This window comes from Calypte anna, chromosome 5A (assembly GCF_003957555.1).
Source record: "Calypte anna isolate BGI_N300 chromosome 5A, bCalAnn1_v1.p, whole genome shotgun sequence".
Lineage (NCBI taxonomy): Eukaryota > Metazoa > Chordata > Aves > Apodiformes > Trochilidae > Calypte > Calypte anna.
Window position 1 is genome coordinate 9,172,577 of NC_044251.1, and position 12,979 is coordinate 9,185,555.

At 37.9% G+C, this 12,979-nt stretch overlaps 1 protein-coding gene across 1 annotated transcript in view; it reads right to left on the reverse strand.

Moving 5' to 3' along the window:
• Positions 1-12,192, reverse strand: part of EHF (ETS homologous factor) — a 32,362-nt gene extending 20,170 nt beyond the window's left edge. Inside the window, exon 1 of the mRNA XM_008498672.1 lies at positions 12,111-12,192. The gene's annotated coding sequence lies outside the window, so the exon portion shown is untranslated. The remainder of the gene's footprint in view (positions 1-12,110) is intronic.
• Between the last annotated feature and the right edge of the window lie 787 nt (positions 12,193-12,979).

The following is a 12,979-nucleotide window of genomic DNA, read 5'->3' on the forward strand; positions in this document are numbered from 1 at the left end:
CGTATTATTACCAGGGTTCTAAGGTCTTATTCTGAGCCAATGTGCCTATACATGCAGTTATGGGTAGACCTGATATTGCCCTCTAATATCTCTCTTCCTATTTTGCAAACATCACAGGTTCATCCTTGGTGTCTGTACCAAGCTTCCAGATAAGATATCATCCCTGCTACAGCTCACTTTCAGATATGACCTTTCCTGTAGTGTGTTAGGATCTCTTCTGGCCATGTAGATCCACATGTAGCCATCACATACTTCCTTGTTTCTATCCCTTCGTTTAGTGCCTAAAAAGCAGAGAAAAGCCTAAAAAAACCTGAAAAAACCAAAAACAACCAGAAAACTTAAAGCTTAACTTTGGACCACTTTGCTGTGACCTGCAAGGTAGCATTCTGATATCAGCCTGTGCAGCCTGACAGGTGAAAATCTTTAGACACTGCATTATATAATTGCAAACATCCTACATAAAAAAAAATGTTTCCAAAGTCTTAGAAAACTTTGAAGAAAGTTCATATGAAGAAGCACTATGATCACTCTCATTATTCATAGTATAACCTAGTGAGTCTTGGAAGCATTTCATTTTCAGTCCATGATAAGTCCACAGTAAAAAAATTGTTTACTGAATCACATAACTATGAAGATCAAGGAATGATTTTTGTAATAAAATTTTCTAGATAATCTCTGAAACTCTTTGTATTCAGGATTCTGGTTTGAGCATTTGAGGCCAACATTTTGTTCTTCTTTACCTTTGTGAACTGTACATTCCTATGCTTCTATATTTTTGGTATATACAGTTGTGGTTCATATGCATAAACCCACCTTTGCATGTGCAAAACTAACTTCTGGTGAGCTTCCAGTGACTACATAGAGACCTTGATCATTTGCTGTTGTGGGCTTTTGGAAAGGAAGTGTTTGGTTTATTCTTTTGTTTTCTTTGAACCTTATATATTAAATGTATGCATGAAAGTAAACTGGAAGACCAGAAAAGGGAAGATTAATAGCAAAGGAGCATTTAGCATTTATCAACATTACAGATAAGATCATGATAAACAAAATCAAATAAAGCTTGATTGGAATCTTTTATTACTAAAGTTCTGATTTTCATGATGCACTGCAAGGCAAGTTTTGTAAGAGATATGTGGTGGATGTTTTAACATGCTCATATAGATGCTTAAAAATCTTGAATATATATTTTAAGTAAAGAGAAGCTTGGGTAGAAAAGTCAGGAACTAGATCTGTATCTGAGATATCACTTTGCTCCAGGGTTTGGTTCTTATTTCTCTTTTAATGATGCAATTTAAAAAGAAAACCATAGCTTGGTGTTTTTTGGGTTTGTTTTTTTGTTTGTTTGCTTGTTTGGGATTTTTTTTTTGAGAGAGAACAAAGCTCACCTTATGAAAGGAAAAAAAAAATTACTTAATGAGATGTAAAGTTTCAAAGTTTGTTTCTAATCTCTCCTTTTTTTTCCACAATCAACAGTCTTCATATGAACTGACTTTAATTTTCAAGGTATTCATTAGTATAACTAAAATAAAAAGTAAAATTCTAAAAGGGGTTGTTTGTTTTTCTAAATCAGAAGCAAACAGAAAGTCCTTAAGGTATAGATGTTTCTGACAGAGCTAACTGCCAAATATTGGTACAGCTGTAAATTTTATCTGTAGTTATCTTAGGAGAGGAAACAGTGAGCTGGAACCTGCCAATAACAACAATCCAGTGTTTGAGAACCATGCTTCCTTGCTACATCTCAGGCTTGTCGTGCCTCTTTTTGCTATGCCACTGGTTTCCAAATGTGAAAAAAGATCATAATTTATTTTACTGCTAAAAATCTTATTCTCCTCTTGCAGAAGATCTATGCAGAGATCTGCATATTATTAGTAGAATTGCTGATCACAGGGCAAAGACAAAAGCAATTCAAGAAAATATTTTATTTCTGGTGGTAAACATTCATGCAATTTTTGCATTAACATGCCTAGAATATTTGGAATAAGTAAAGACATTATCTAAAAACTGGAAAAAAATAAAGAAGCAGGCTTTTAATTTTTTTATTCCTTGTAATTGGTGCTACAAAACATGGCTTTGAGTCGTTTATGGCACTCCTTTTGTACTCTTTGCACCATGTCAGCAAGTTCATGATAATTTGGGTCAGTCATTTTTCCTGAATGTTTAGAAGTCATTTGCCATAGATTCATCAGGATAGCCTGAGGGATATGGAGTCTTGGAAAACACAATAATGGAAAAAATTGCCTTTGCCCTTTATTCTTCCTTCACCTCATGGAATAGCTTCGCACCTCCTTTCAAGTCTTTCCTATCTCTCTGGTATACCCTTTCTCTAACCAGGAGCCAGCTCATCTCCCTAATCTCCTTTTGCTAAACACCTTTCTTTTGCCTACAATACACTAAATATACAAATGGCCAAAAAGTACTCTAGATGCCCCTGTAGCTTGACAAGCCACATGTCTATAATTAGGCAAGAACCTCATCAGCTAACAAAATATTACCATCATGTTCTAACACCTTCTCCTTTTTCCTTGGCTCTGGTTTCCCAACCACTTCCCTCTACCTTCCTTGGCAGCTTTTGTTTGCTCTGCACTAAAGGCTAACAGCATCTCAAGGGAACTGCTTTCCATACTGCTAACAGGTAGCCTGTGATGGTTCAGTTATTAGTAAATAATGACAATAATAACAATTAGTATTAGTATTTTATTCACATTTGGTTCTCATCTGGCGCTGAAGTATTTCTGACATAACAGCCATGAATAGAGTCACAGGACCTGCTGAGTTGGGAGGGACCCATCAGGATCCTCAAGTCCAGCTCCTGTCCCTGTGTAGGGACCCTGTGTAGGTCCCAGAATCACACTAGGTGCCCAAGAGCATCATCCAAACACTTCTTGAACTCAGGCAGGTTTAGTGCTGTGACCACTTCCCTGACCACTTCTGCCACTGCTCCACTGCCCTCTGGATGAAAAACCTATTCTTGATATCTAACCTAAACCTCCATGCAGATATAGAAACTCTGCAGCAGCCAAGTATTTCATGGAGAAGTTTATTTTAACCACTATCCCCACCAGCACTGCTCTCATGGGACAGTAATAATCACGAATTGCTAACAGTCAAATCACTAATTGGTAACAATCCCAATCACTAACAATCAAAACCAGGGAAGTGTCTTAGGGAACAGGCAAATTTTCCCACTGAGACTATTTTTAACATGAATTGGTTTAGTCAATCTACAAATCAATTATGTTTCCTCATTAAATACATGAGGGGCACAGAACAGGTTAGCCAGGACAGAGAAGTTGAACATGAAGCATTTTAGCCTAAACTAAGTAGCTTGTGGGACTAATCTAGTCAATAGCACTGTTTATACCTTATTACAATCCACTGCTTGACCAACCACAATTTGATCATACATTTTTGCTGGCCTAATAACAAAGGGGTATTTCAAGGAGAAATAGCAGAAGCACTGCAAGGTTCATGGTGGAAAGGACCACTCTGTGCAGCCAACAGGAAAAGTTTATACAGCTGACTATTAACTCTTCTGCCTGGGTCAGCCACGTTGCCTAGTGCCACGCTGGAACTCACCAACCCCACCTGCATGATAGTTTCCAGACAGGATGCCTCCTGCCCCTGTATTTCTCTCTAGACTACCAAAAATCCCAAGATGGGCAGTTGTTTGCAAATCAAAGTGTCCTGAAGGGGGTGGCTATGACTGAAATAGCTCAATAATGCTCACTGACTGCTGAAACCTGCTGTCAGACCATGCATTACTTTGACTGTCATTCAGGCTTACATGTTTGTGTGTGTTTAGTAAACATTTATACAGAGGCCAGCTATAACCATGTGGTTTCTTCATATTGTATTTGTTGTGTAAAGAATAAGAAATTGCAAGACCAATGCCCTGGCATCCTGCTGCACTGGGCTGCACCAGAGCTATCTGCTTCACCCCTGGATGTGGCAGTAGGCTCACTCACTCCACACACCCAGGACTTTGAGGAGGTCTTGAGCCTCCCAGAGCCACATGGCACTGGGACAGTATCTGACATATATGCTGGGGCTCATTTCTGCTCCCTTCCTTCATTAAAACAAGTAGAAAATGGGAGGAATTTGGTTTCCTCACTCTACAGCCACCTGTTATAGGTAAGGCAGGTCACTGTGGAATGCAACATCTCCACAGTTTTGTAAAAGCTGAGAACAGCTTCTGTCCTCTTTCCTGCATGTGGTTAGAGAATCAACACTTGTAGAGTGCCGCTCCCTCTCACCAGGCACAGTGAGAGCTGTCCATCCTGTTTCCATTGCTTTCTCCAGTGGCGTTAAACAATACAATAGAGTATTTATGTGTCAGTATTAGGAGCAGGTTATTAAGTAAACCCCACCATAAACAGAGCCGTTAATTCAGTTGCTGGCATTGGTTCTCTGTTATCTGCTCAATACCTCCCAGAGGGTATTAGTCTTAACCTTTCATTTGAGTTGGCAGCAGAGTTATTTTTTTGCACCTGCTGCTCTACTCTGATAACAACACAGGTCAGCTTTGATTTGTTGGAATATAAACAAAAGAGCAAAGTTAGGCATCTGCCTCAACAGCCTGGGCCGGTTTGACGATAGAGCTTTTCCCACTGGGTTTTGCACAAATGTACTCTTTTGATTCTCACATGAACTCTCTCCTGCTTCATAAATAGTCCTTTGCTACAGGATAGCCTGGTGTCGGGAGGAGAGCTACACACTGTACTTTTCCATCAACTGAAAATCTGAACAGGTCAACGTAGCACACTGTTCTAAGACTTAAGTCAGAGGAGGTGTCACACAAAATGCACAAAGAAAAATCAGCCGAGACACACTGGTTTCAAAATGAGCAGGAAAAACCAATAAATAAAATCTAAGTAGTAAAGGAAGTTTCTCGAGGGATTAAGAAAACCTGAAGCACTGGGAGGATTTGCCTTCCCATATGAACCTATACACACTCCAAACCTTAATCTGCTATTTAAAGAAAAAAGAAATTCAGTGAGAAATAGGTACTCATCTGGAACTGGACTATTTTTAAGTTCTTCTGAGCATTAAGCCTGCAGCACACATCTACTGTAAAAGCAGTATGCTGATGGAAGAACTCCTGAAACACTGAAAACCATAAAGCACGAAGGGAAGAGTCCACACAGACAAAGGAGACAGTAAATAGCACAAAGCATGGAAAAGAGGGAAGAAACTAGCATTACCTCCCTACTGCAAATAGGAAAAGTGAGACATAGAGCTGAAATTATTTGTCATATAACAAGCAAATGGACAAGTCAGTCAGACTCATATCTTGCAGCTCAAGGTCCATTACTATCCACTGCACTATGTCTCCAGCAAAAATTCCAACATGCATACGAGTTAGGATGATCAGGGTTTTTTTGAGGGCAATGAGAAGGTATCACATAAGGGAAAGCCTTTTTTATAAAAAAGACACCTGGTCAGACTAAAACCAAGATTAGTCTATGCCTCATATCCTGAAAGTAAACTAGAAATGCCTTACGTAGAGCTGGCTAAGTTTCGTTCTTTGGAACTATTGCTATTTCAAGACCTTTTTTTTTTTTTTTTTTTTTTTTTAAAATCACAGTTAATGAAAAGAATTTCAAAAAGCAAATTCTCTGGCAATAGAGGGGGAGGATCCCCATCACAATTCACAATCAACTGACATGTAAAAGCCTATATTCAAGTTGTTCAAGTATCAAAAGTGCAACTCAGTCGCCTACATAGAATTGGTTCTAAAAGACCGAAAATGTCAAACATGAAACTAAGATATTACTGCAAATAGGCAGTAATGCCACCACAAGGCAGCTGCACTAGCAGCAATAAACTTACCTAGCATGACTATTGTGCATGTACTCACCAGAGAACCCTCTGCAGAACCTCACTATGGTAATACTGAAATGCAGCCTTTCTAGACTACCAGAGCTGACTTCTCAAAGGCTACCTGGGACGTCAAAGTTGCAGTCTTGTTTGTCCTCTTTCAGTGATTACTACTATTCTTTCTCTTCCTCATTAATTTATTTATTTATAATTTTTTTTTTTTCATTTTTTCCTCTTTCTTCCATTTTTAATCTTCTGCTCAGGTAAACTGGGTGACCAGTCCAAGGAAGCTTTTTTCAAATGCCATCATATAACTCTAATTACTAAAACAAGTGAAAACATAATCTTCAGTTATCTATCTGTGGAACAGGAGTGCCTGGTTTTACAGCAACTGCAGAGTTTGTGGCTGGTCTATAAAATGGAGGTTGGAGGAGTCAGAGGCAGGAAAAAAGCTTAATTCCTTTAGTTCTTTTTGTTCCCTGTTACAGGTGTGTATCTCACTTAGTCCTGAAGGTAACTGGAATAGGTTTCACCAACGAAGCCAAGTTTAAAATTCCCAACTGTTTCAAACAATTATTTTCTTCAAAAAGAGGTGTATTACCAACTTTAACATTGTTTTAGGAAGGCGGTGTTAGCAGAGATCCTTTTAATACATGCATTCAGGTGCTGGATGATTTTCTTTCTTTCTCTCTTTAATGATTAAACCTTCATAAGATTCTTAATATTGATGGTATGTCACATCAGGCAGGCTGATACCTTTATTCTAAGGGCCACAAAGCCCTGTTAGTTTTTTATATGTAAAGTAACACTGATTATGTTAACACCTTTGAGTCTGTGCATCCCTCCATTATATCATTGCTAGCATAGAAGCACCTGGCTGGGGCTTGAGCTGCAAGCCTGCTGCTCCTAGTCTGGGGAAGGGCAGCCCTGGCCACATCAGCTCTCAGGCTGTGCAAGTGTTCCAGGACAATGATAATCACTTATTTGTGCCTTTTGACAAAATATACATATATACCAAATAGAAATAGCTGTGCATTTTAAGGGATAACATGGAGTTAAACAGATGAGCAAGTGAAATTGGTTGAAACTGGGGAAAATATATGAATTCTTATTTTAAAAAGTAAAGAAAGAAAGCCTGAGCAGGAGGAAAGGGATGTGCCTGTGTTTATACTTAGGACAGTGTTTGTGTCAGTACATGTGTACTTGGAGTGGCTGAAGGCAGACTAAGAAAAATCTACTGGGTTAACTGCAATTTGACTGTCCTCTAAAAACATTTAATGATTTGAGATTTTAAAAAAGAAACAGAAGGTTTTGCCTGATCTTACAAATTAATAAACCCCATCAAAAAGGTCTTAGGGAGGGTTAGTAAGTCACTAAATGAAGGAAAAACTATCTATTTCATTTTGCACATCCCCATCTTGATAAATTTTGAAATATATTTTACTTATCTATACACCTATTGATTCAGCCTTCTAAAACTGTTTCATATTTCTTTGTCAGGGCAATTGCCTGGAAATATTACAAGTCAAGTCTGCTTTATGTGAGCAGTGTGTGAGAACACACTGCAAAGGAGATGAGAATGATGCTCCTAAATGTGTCAGAATTTGAGCCTCTGCTAAAGCCCCTCTGTAGCCATTTCAATCTATGAAACTGCTTAACTAAACATTTTTTGAAAGTGCATCATCAAGATACAAGGTTCTAAACTGTTGTTTAATAGTAATATGTTTCAGTAAAAACCATTAGGACAGTTTGGGGGTAATCAGTATATCATGGACCTATTCTGATTCCTGACCATAGCATCTTGAGCAGTTTAACAAAGATTTGTTAATTACATAGCAATAGAAATTATTTACCTGCTCACTTCTAGATGAAAGAAAGCCCAGAGCTGAAGATGCCACTAGTAATCTGGACAATAGAGCACATGTTACTAATAGTTGCTTCATCCTTATAAACTTGTAGAGGCTCAGGAGACTATTCTGTCTTAATCTGATTGTTAGCTGAGAAATATCACAAGTGTTTAATGCTTGCATCCTTCTTCAGTAATAGCTGGGAACATTTAGTCTATATGTTAGCAGATCCTTTAAGCAGAATGAGTTTCTTTTTACCACTGGAAACCAATTCTCTTTCATTATTACATCTTATTGGTCTATAACCAGTGATAATCCAGCCCCAGATAGCAGCTTAGTCTGATGATTCCCAAACACATTCCTGTGAAGCACGTTTCATCAAATCAGCAGAGAATAGCTAACCACAGTGTCAGCTTTTGGAAAAGGAGCCTTTGGGAGCTCTTCCTCATCGGCAGACACACAAAATGCCAAATGCCAGTTGATTGCTCCACCAGCTACAAGACTCCATGTTTATTCATTCTCATCCTTCTATAGAGTACTGAACAACAAATGTTGCAAGTATTTTATGCTTTCAGTGAGGGATTTGGTACAAGCTGCATCCCCAGTGGAGCTCAAAGCAACTCTCATACTAAGAAAGCCTCCTGATAACTTCCACAGAAGCCTCTTCTTTTCCATCTGTGTGAGCAAACCCTTCTTTGCTTACCCATTCTATCAGCAATGATACTTATGAATTTTACCCTTACCAAGTTTGCAATGCTCTTTTTTCTTGAAAATCTACTGAAACAAATCCTTAGTTTATCAGGGGCCAAAATATACTTAAGTTGCAGAGTGTGCTGAAGCTAAGGACAGGGAGAATGAAAAGCAGACATCTGTAGTTAGAGTGGACAGGGTTTTCTGACTGGCTGAAGGTGGTGTGCTTTGATGGACACAGTGCTGGTCTTTGCGGTTATTATTAGAAAGAAATCTCCATAACTTTACGATTGAAAGCTGAATAGTAACTAAGCTGTGAGACTGGATAGGGAATTTTCTTCAGTAAACATCACAAACTGTGTGAGATATAGAAATAGCTAAGATTTCTGTTCATTTCCTCATTCACAGCGAAGCCTTTATACCTATTCTACAACTGTAGGAAGGGTGGTGAGAGAGAACTGCAAGACCACAGGAAATCCTGCAATGGGAGGTCATATTGCCATCAGAATAAGAAGGGGGTCATCCGTCTCTATCCATAGCTTGGTCTTAAAACACTGATAAATTTTTAAGCCAGACAGCCTGTGTCCTGTAATACCCAGTTTCCAGTCTGCCTCTTTGTACAGACAGTTCACAGCCATGGTATTCATTGTGCCAGAGAAAGAGCTTCCGCACTTGTGCGGAAATTGAATTTAAGCAAGTAAAGAGTAATAGAAAGCACACAACAGATTTCATAGAATAGATCCAGATTGCACTGCTGGTAGTGAAAAGTTTTCCTGAGAGAAGACTGAATTAGTTAGTCCTGAGACTAAGTCAGGTATATTTATAAAGAGTGTGAACAAGAAAGAAGGCGCTGATTCTGGGAAGGAATGGATCATACACAGTTCTCTGAGTTCAATGAATCAATAAAATTATTAATTTTCTTCAGTGAGAATTATACATAAATACTCCTTTCTTCACCAGGTGTAGAATTTCATCCTTACTGTGTCAGGGGGTTTTTTTGTGAGAATTGCTGTGGGACTTGCAGCAGGCATGTCAGTCCTGTCTTGGCACAGACAGACCCACAGAAATCCTCTCTTTTCTCTGTCTTATCTCTCTTCTTCTGTGTCTCTGGATGATTTTTTTGTTTTGTTTTGTTTTGTTTAATCCCTCTCCATTGCAAATTGTTACCTTGCACCTCCCAGACAGAACAAACACAGATGTTAACAATGAAATTCATTGGGAATGAAAAACAAATAAGGAAGTTCAGTGGGAGACAAATTACTTAATTTTGGATTTTTCCAATTGTCCTATTGTCTGTTTCCACCACTGCTGAAAACTCACAACACCATAAGAATATCTGAAGTAATATGAAATTACTGAGGCAATACCACAGCATATTTTCATGGGTGACAACAGGGCAATAATTTCCAGTGTTAAACACACCATATTCTATTATCTGATCTCACCATGACTGGGATATTATGTATTGCTGTCACCCTAAATATTGCAGTGAAGTGCTACCTAATTTGTTCCAGGGCAAACAAAGCACTTTTCTGGTCTGATATGAGCTCCTTTACCACTATGATTTGGGAAAAATACATTTCTTTACAGTCCTTGTAGACTTTAAAAGTGACATTAGGACTAGGAAAAAAATGGAAGAAAAATGCAAGCAACAGCAGCTCTACTAATGAAAACCTCATCTCCACAGATAGGCCCAATGCTCAAAGGGCTTTGGAGGACAATGACTCTAAATGAATTCTTGGGCACACTGTACAACTCCCAGTACATTCATTGCCATATATAACCTTTGTGTCTGGTGCTTCTATTCCTACAACCCGTTTCAAGTCCTGACATCCGAATTTTACAGCAGATTTTGAAAAATTAGAGGGGACCATTCAAGTGATTAAAGGATAGAATTGTTTGCAGGGGAACAGGTTGAAGTGCTAGAGGTTTTCACTGTCATTTAAGCTTTTCCATGAGAGGAGGTAACCTGTGTAGCTTGGGCTGCCACAAGTATGAAAGACTAGGCTAAGGAAGGACTTGTGCCCAGCTACCTAGACAAGGAACAGAAACATGTCATGTGGGTGAACTTCACATTAACCATCAAAAGACAAAATCAGGTGACTGAATGGTGAAACTACACCATGTCAGACTGAAAATGGGATAAAATCTTTTTTAGAGGAAAGATATTTAATTACTGGGGAACTTTAATTTCTAGTGAATTTGTTATTGTTGGATTTCTGGACTCATTTTTTTTTCAAGACTGGAAATAAGTTCTACTTCAAGCCACCTACTTGAACTTGAAAAATTCTGGTAAGTCCTATATTACTATCACAACAATACTTTCTGGTTTTGAAAACTAAAAGGAACGGGAACTAAACTGTCAATATATGTGATATTTGTTAGTGAAACACCTTAATCCTGCAGTTTTTCTAATTTTAATTAAAACTGTTGTCTTTGGTTTCGGCATTTGCAATAAATATAAAACTGCTATGTTTTCCAGCCTTGGTATTTTCTAAAGTGCAAAATAGATGTCAGAAAGATGGCTTAAATTGCTGCCCACAAATTTGCTATCAAAACAAAATTTTAATTCAACTACAATTTTCACAAATTGCAGGAAGCACTGGTGCAAATGGTTATATTTAGCACAGTCCTATACAATGCAAGTACAAATATAATCACCAAAGGAGACATTTATCTGAAGGTTCATTTCTGTCACTACAAACTTCTTTCTTTGTCTAAAGACCAGGAAAAAAAGGATCGCTGGGTGTACTTTCGACGACAAGGTGACTAAAATGTCTCATGGTAAAATGCAGACTAAGCCCATTATGCATATTTTCCAAAATCAACATGGATTTTGAGCAGCTTTTTCTTTACATTCATTTCTACCATTACATGAACAGCTGTGTTTATACCTTAAGGGGCCTGTTCTGGTTCTATTCAAATAAAATTATGATTGAAAGAGAAACAAATTAAATACCTAAAGATACTGCAGGCCTCTACTCACACTGTATTTACCTACTCAGTGCTTGAGCTGGATTCTGTGCAGTGCTTTAACTTGAAAGAGAATAAGATCAGAGGAATCTCTCTCACCACAGAAACTGCCAAGAAATTGCCTTGAGGATAAAACTGAGGAAAACTATAAGTGAACTTTAGGGTTTTTTGTTATCAACACAATCACCATCACCATCAATATCCTCATGGCTAAAAGAGACAGAAACATTGTCATTTTAAATATTCCTGGTTCCACAACACCAGCACTCTCAATGGTGTGGAGAAGGTCCACTTTCTCACCTTTTGTCTTACTGAACATATGACCACTTTCTGGACAAAAGCAGCAGACTTACAACGCAAAATATTATTAGACACATCATATAATACAAAGAATTTTCAGGAAACTTTAAGTAATTATGAAAAAGCCACTACTTAAATTCCAAGTCAATGACATTCTGGGTAAAAGCAGCAGATATGGTCCCAATCAAACATAAACACAACAGAAGTTTTTTAACAGAAGTAAGATACCAGCTCAAAATAGGAAACCAGGAGTCTGTATTGTAACTTAGAAAAGCCTTTTGACCAAATAAGCTTAGCTGCTATTCCAAAGTGGGAAGGGAGGGGCTCGGTAAGGTAGGCATGAGTCCAGTAGACATTTTTTCTCTTCATTTTTTTTTTTCCCCATTAGTATCAATTTTACAGTGTAGGAGAACTATATTTTAAAAAAATTTTAAAATTTAAAAAAAAAACAAAACCAAACCCAAACAAACCCAAAGACCTTACCTCATTTAGCTGCAGATTCTGGAGTGGCAATCCTTAACTGAGGCAGTGAGAAATCTGTGTACAGAACAGTAGGTTCAGTAAATACAGGTACGAGGATATGTCTCATAAAGACTCCCTGGAGTGAAGATAAATGGATGTGATATTAATTTTAAAACATTTTGCTGAACTCTCAGGGAGCCAATAGGGAAATTCCTTAGGTCACTTCCTGTTCATTTGATTGGGTCTGCAACAACAACAACCAAAATGAGGTTGGGAGTATTTGCATAAGGCCAGCTCAGTCCTCAGTATTCAAAGAGAACAGGTCTAACCGGGTTACACGTGTGTTCCAGAACAAAAGAAAAACCTGGTAATGGATGAAGGATTGATTTCTTTGTAGTTGTTTTTTAAGACCATCCTTTTTTTTTTTTTTTTTTTTTTTTTTTTTTTAATGGAGGTTATTTCAGGTACATAGGGAGCTTCTAATTAAAATGAGAAGTGAAAAGCAGGAATTTCCTAAATTAAAATTAGTCTGGAAATCATACTAGGAGATACATGGTATGGAAAAAGCCTTGTGCAGGCAGGGAGATGTACTGGGTAAGCCCAATATCATGGGCTCATTTCTTTCTCTTCATACCCTGAGCATCATGTGTATGCAGAAAGAGGAGTATCTTGGTCTTCCAGCTTCTCTGGATATTTGAGAGAAACTGTGAAAAAAAAAAAAAAAAAAAAAAAAAGGAAAAAAATCATCACTATGTGTATATGGGGCTAAAATCAGCTACCTACAGATTATTAGGACAGAAAATAATCAGATGTGTGCTCTTAAATTTCTCTGCTTTTAAAATTTCTGATTCTGAAGGTTAAGATCAGCAGGAGGAAGGTAAAATTTTTCT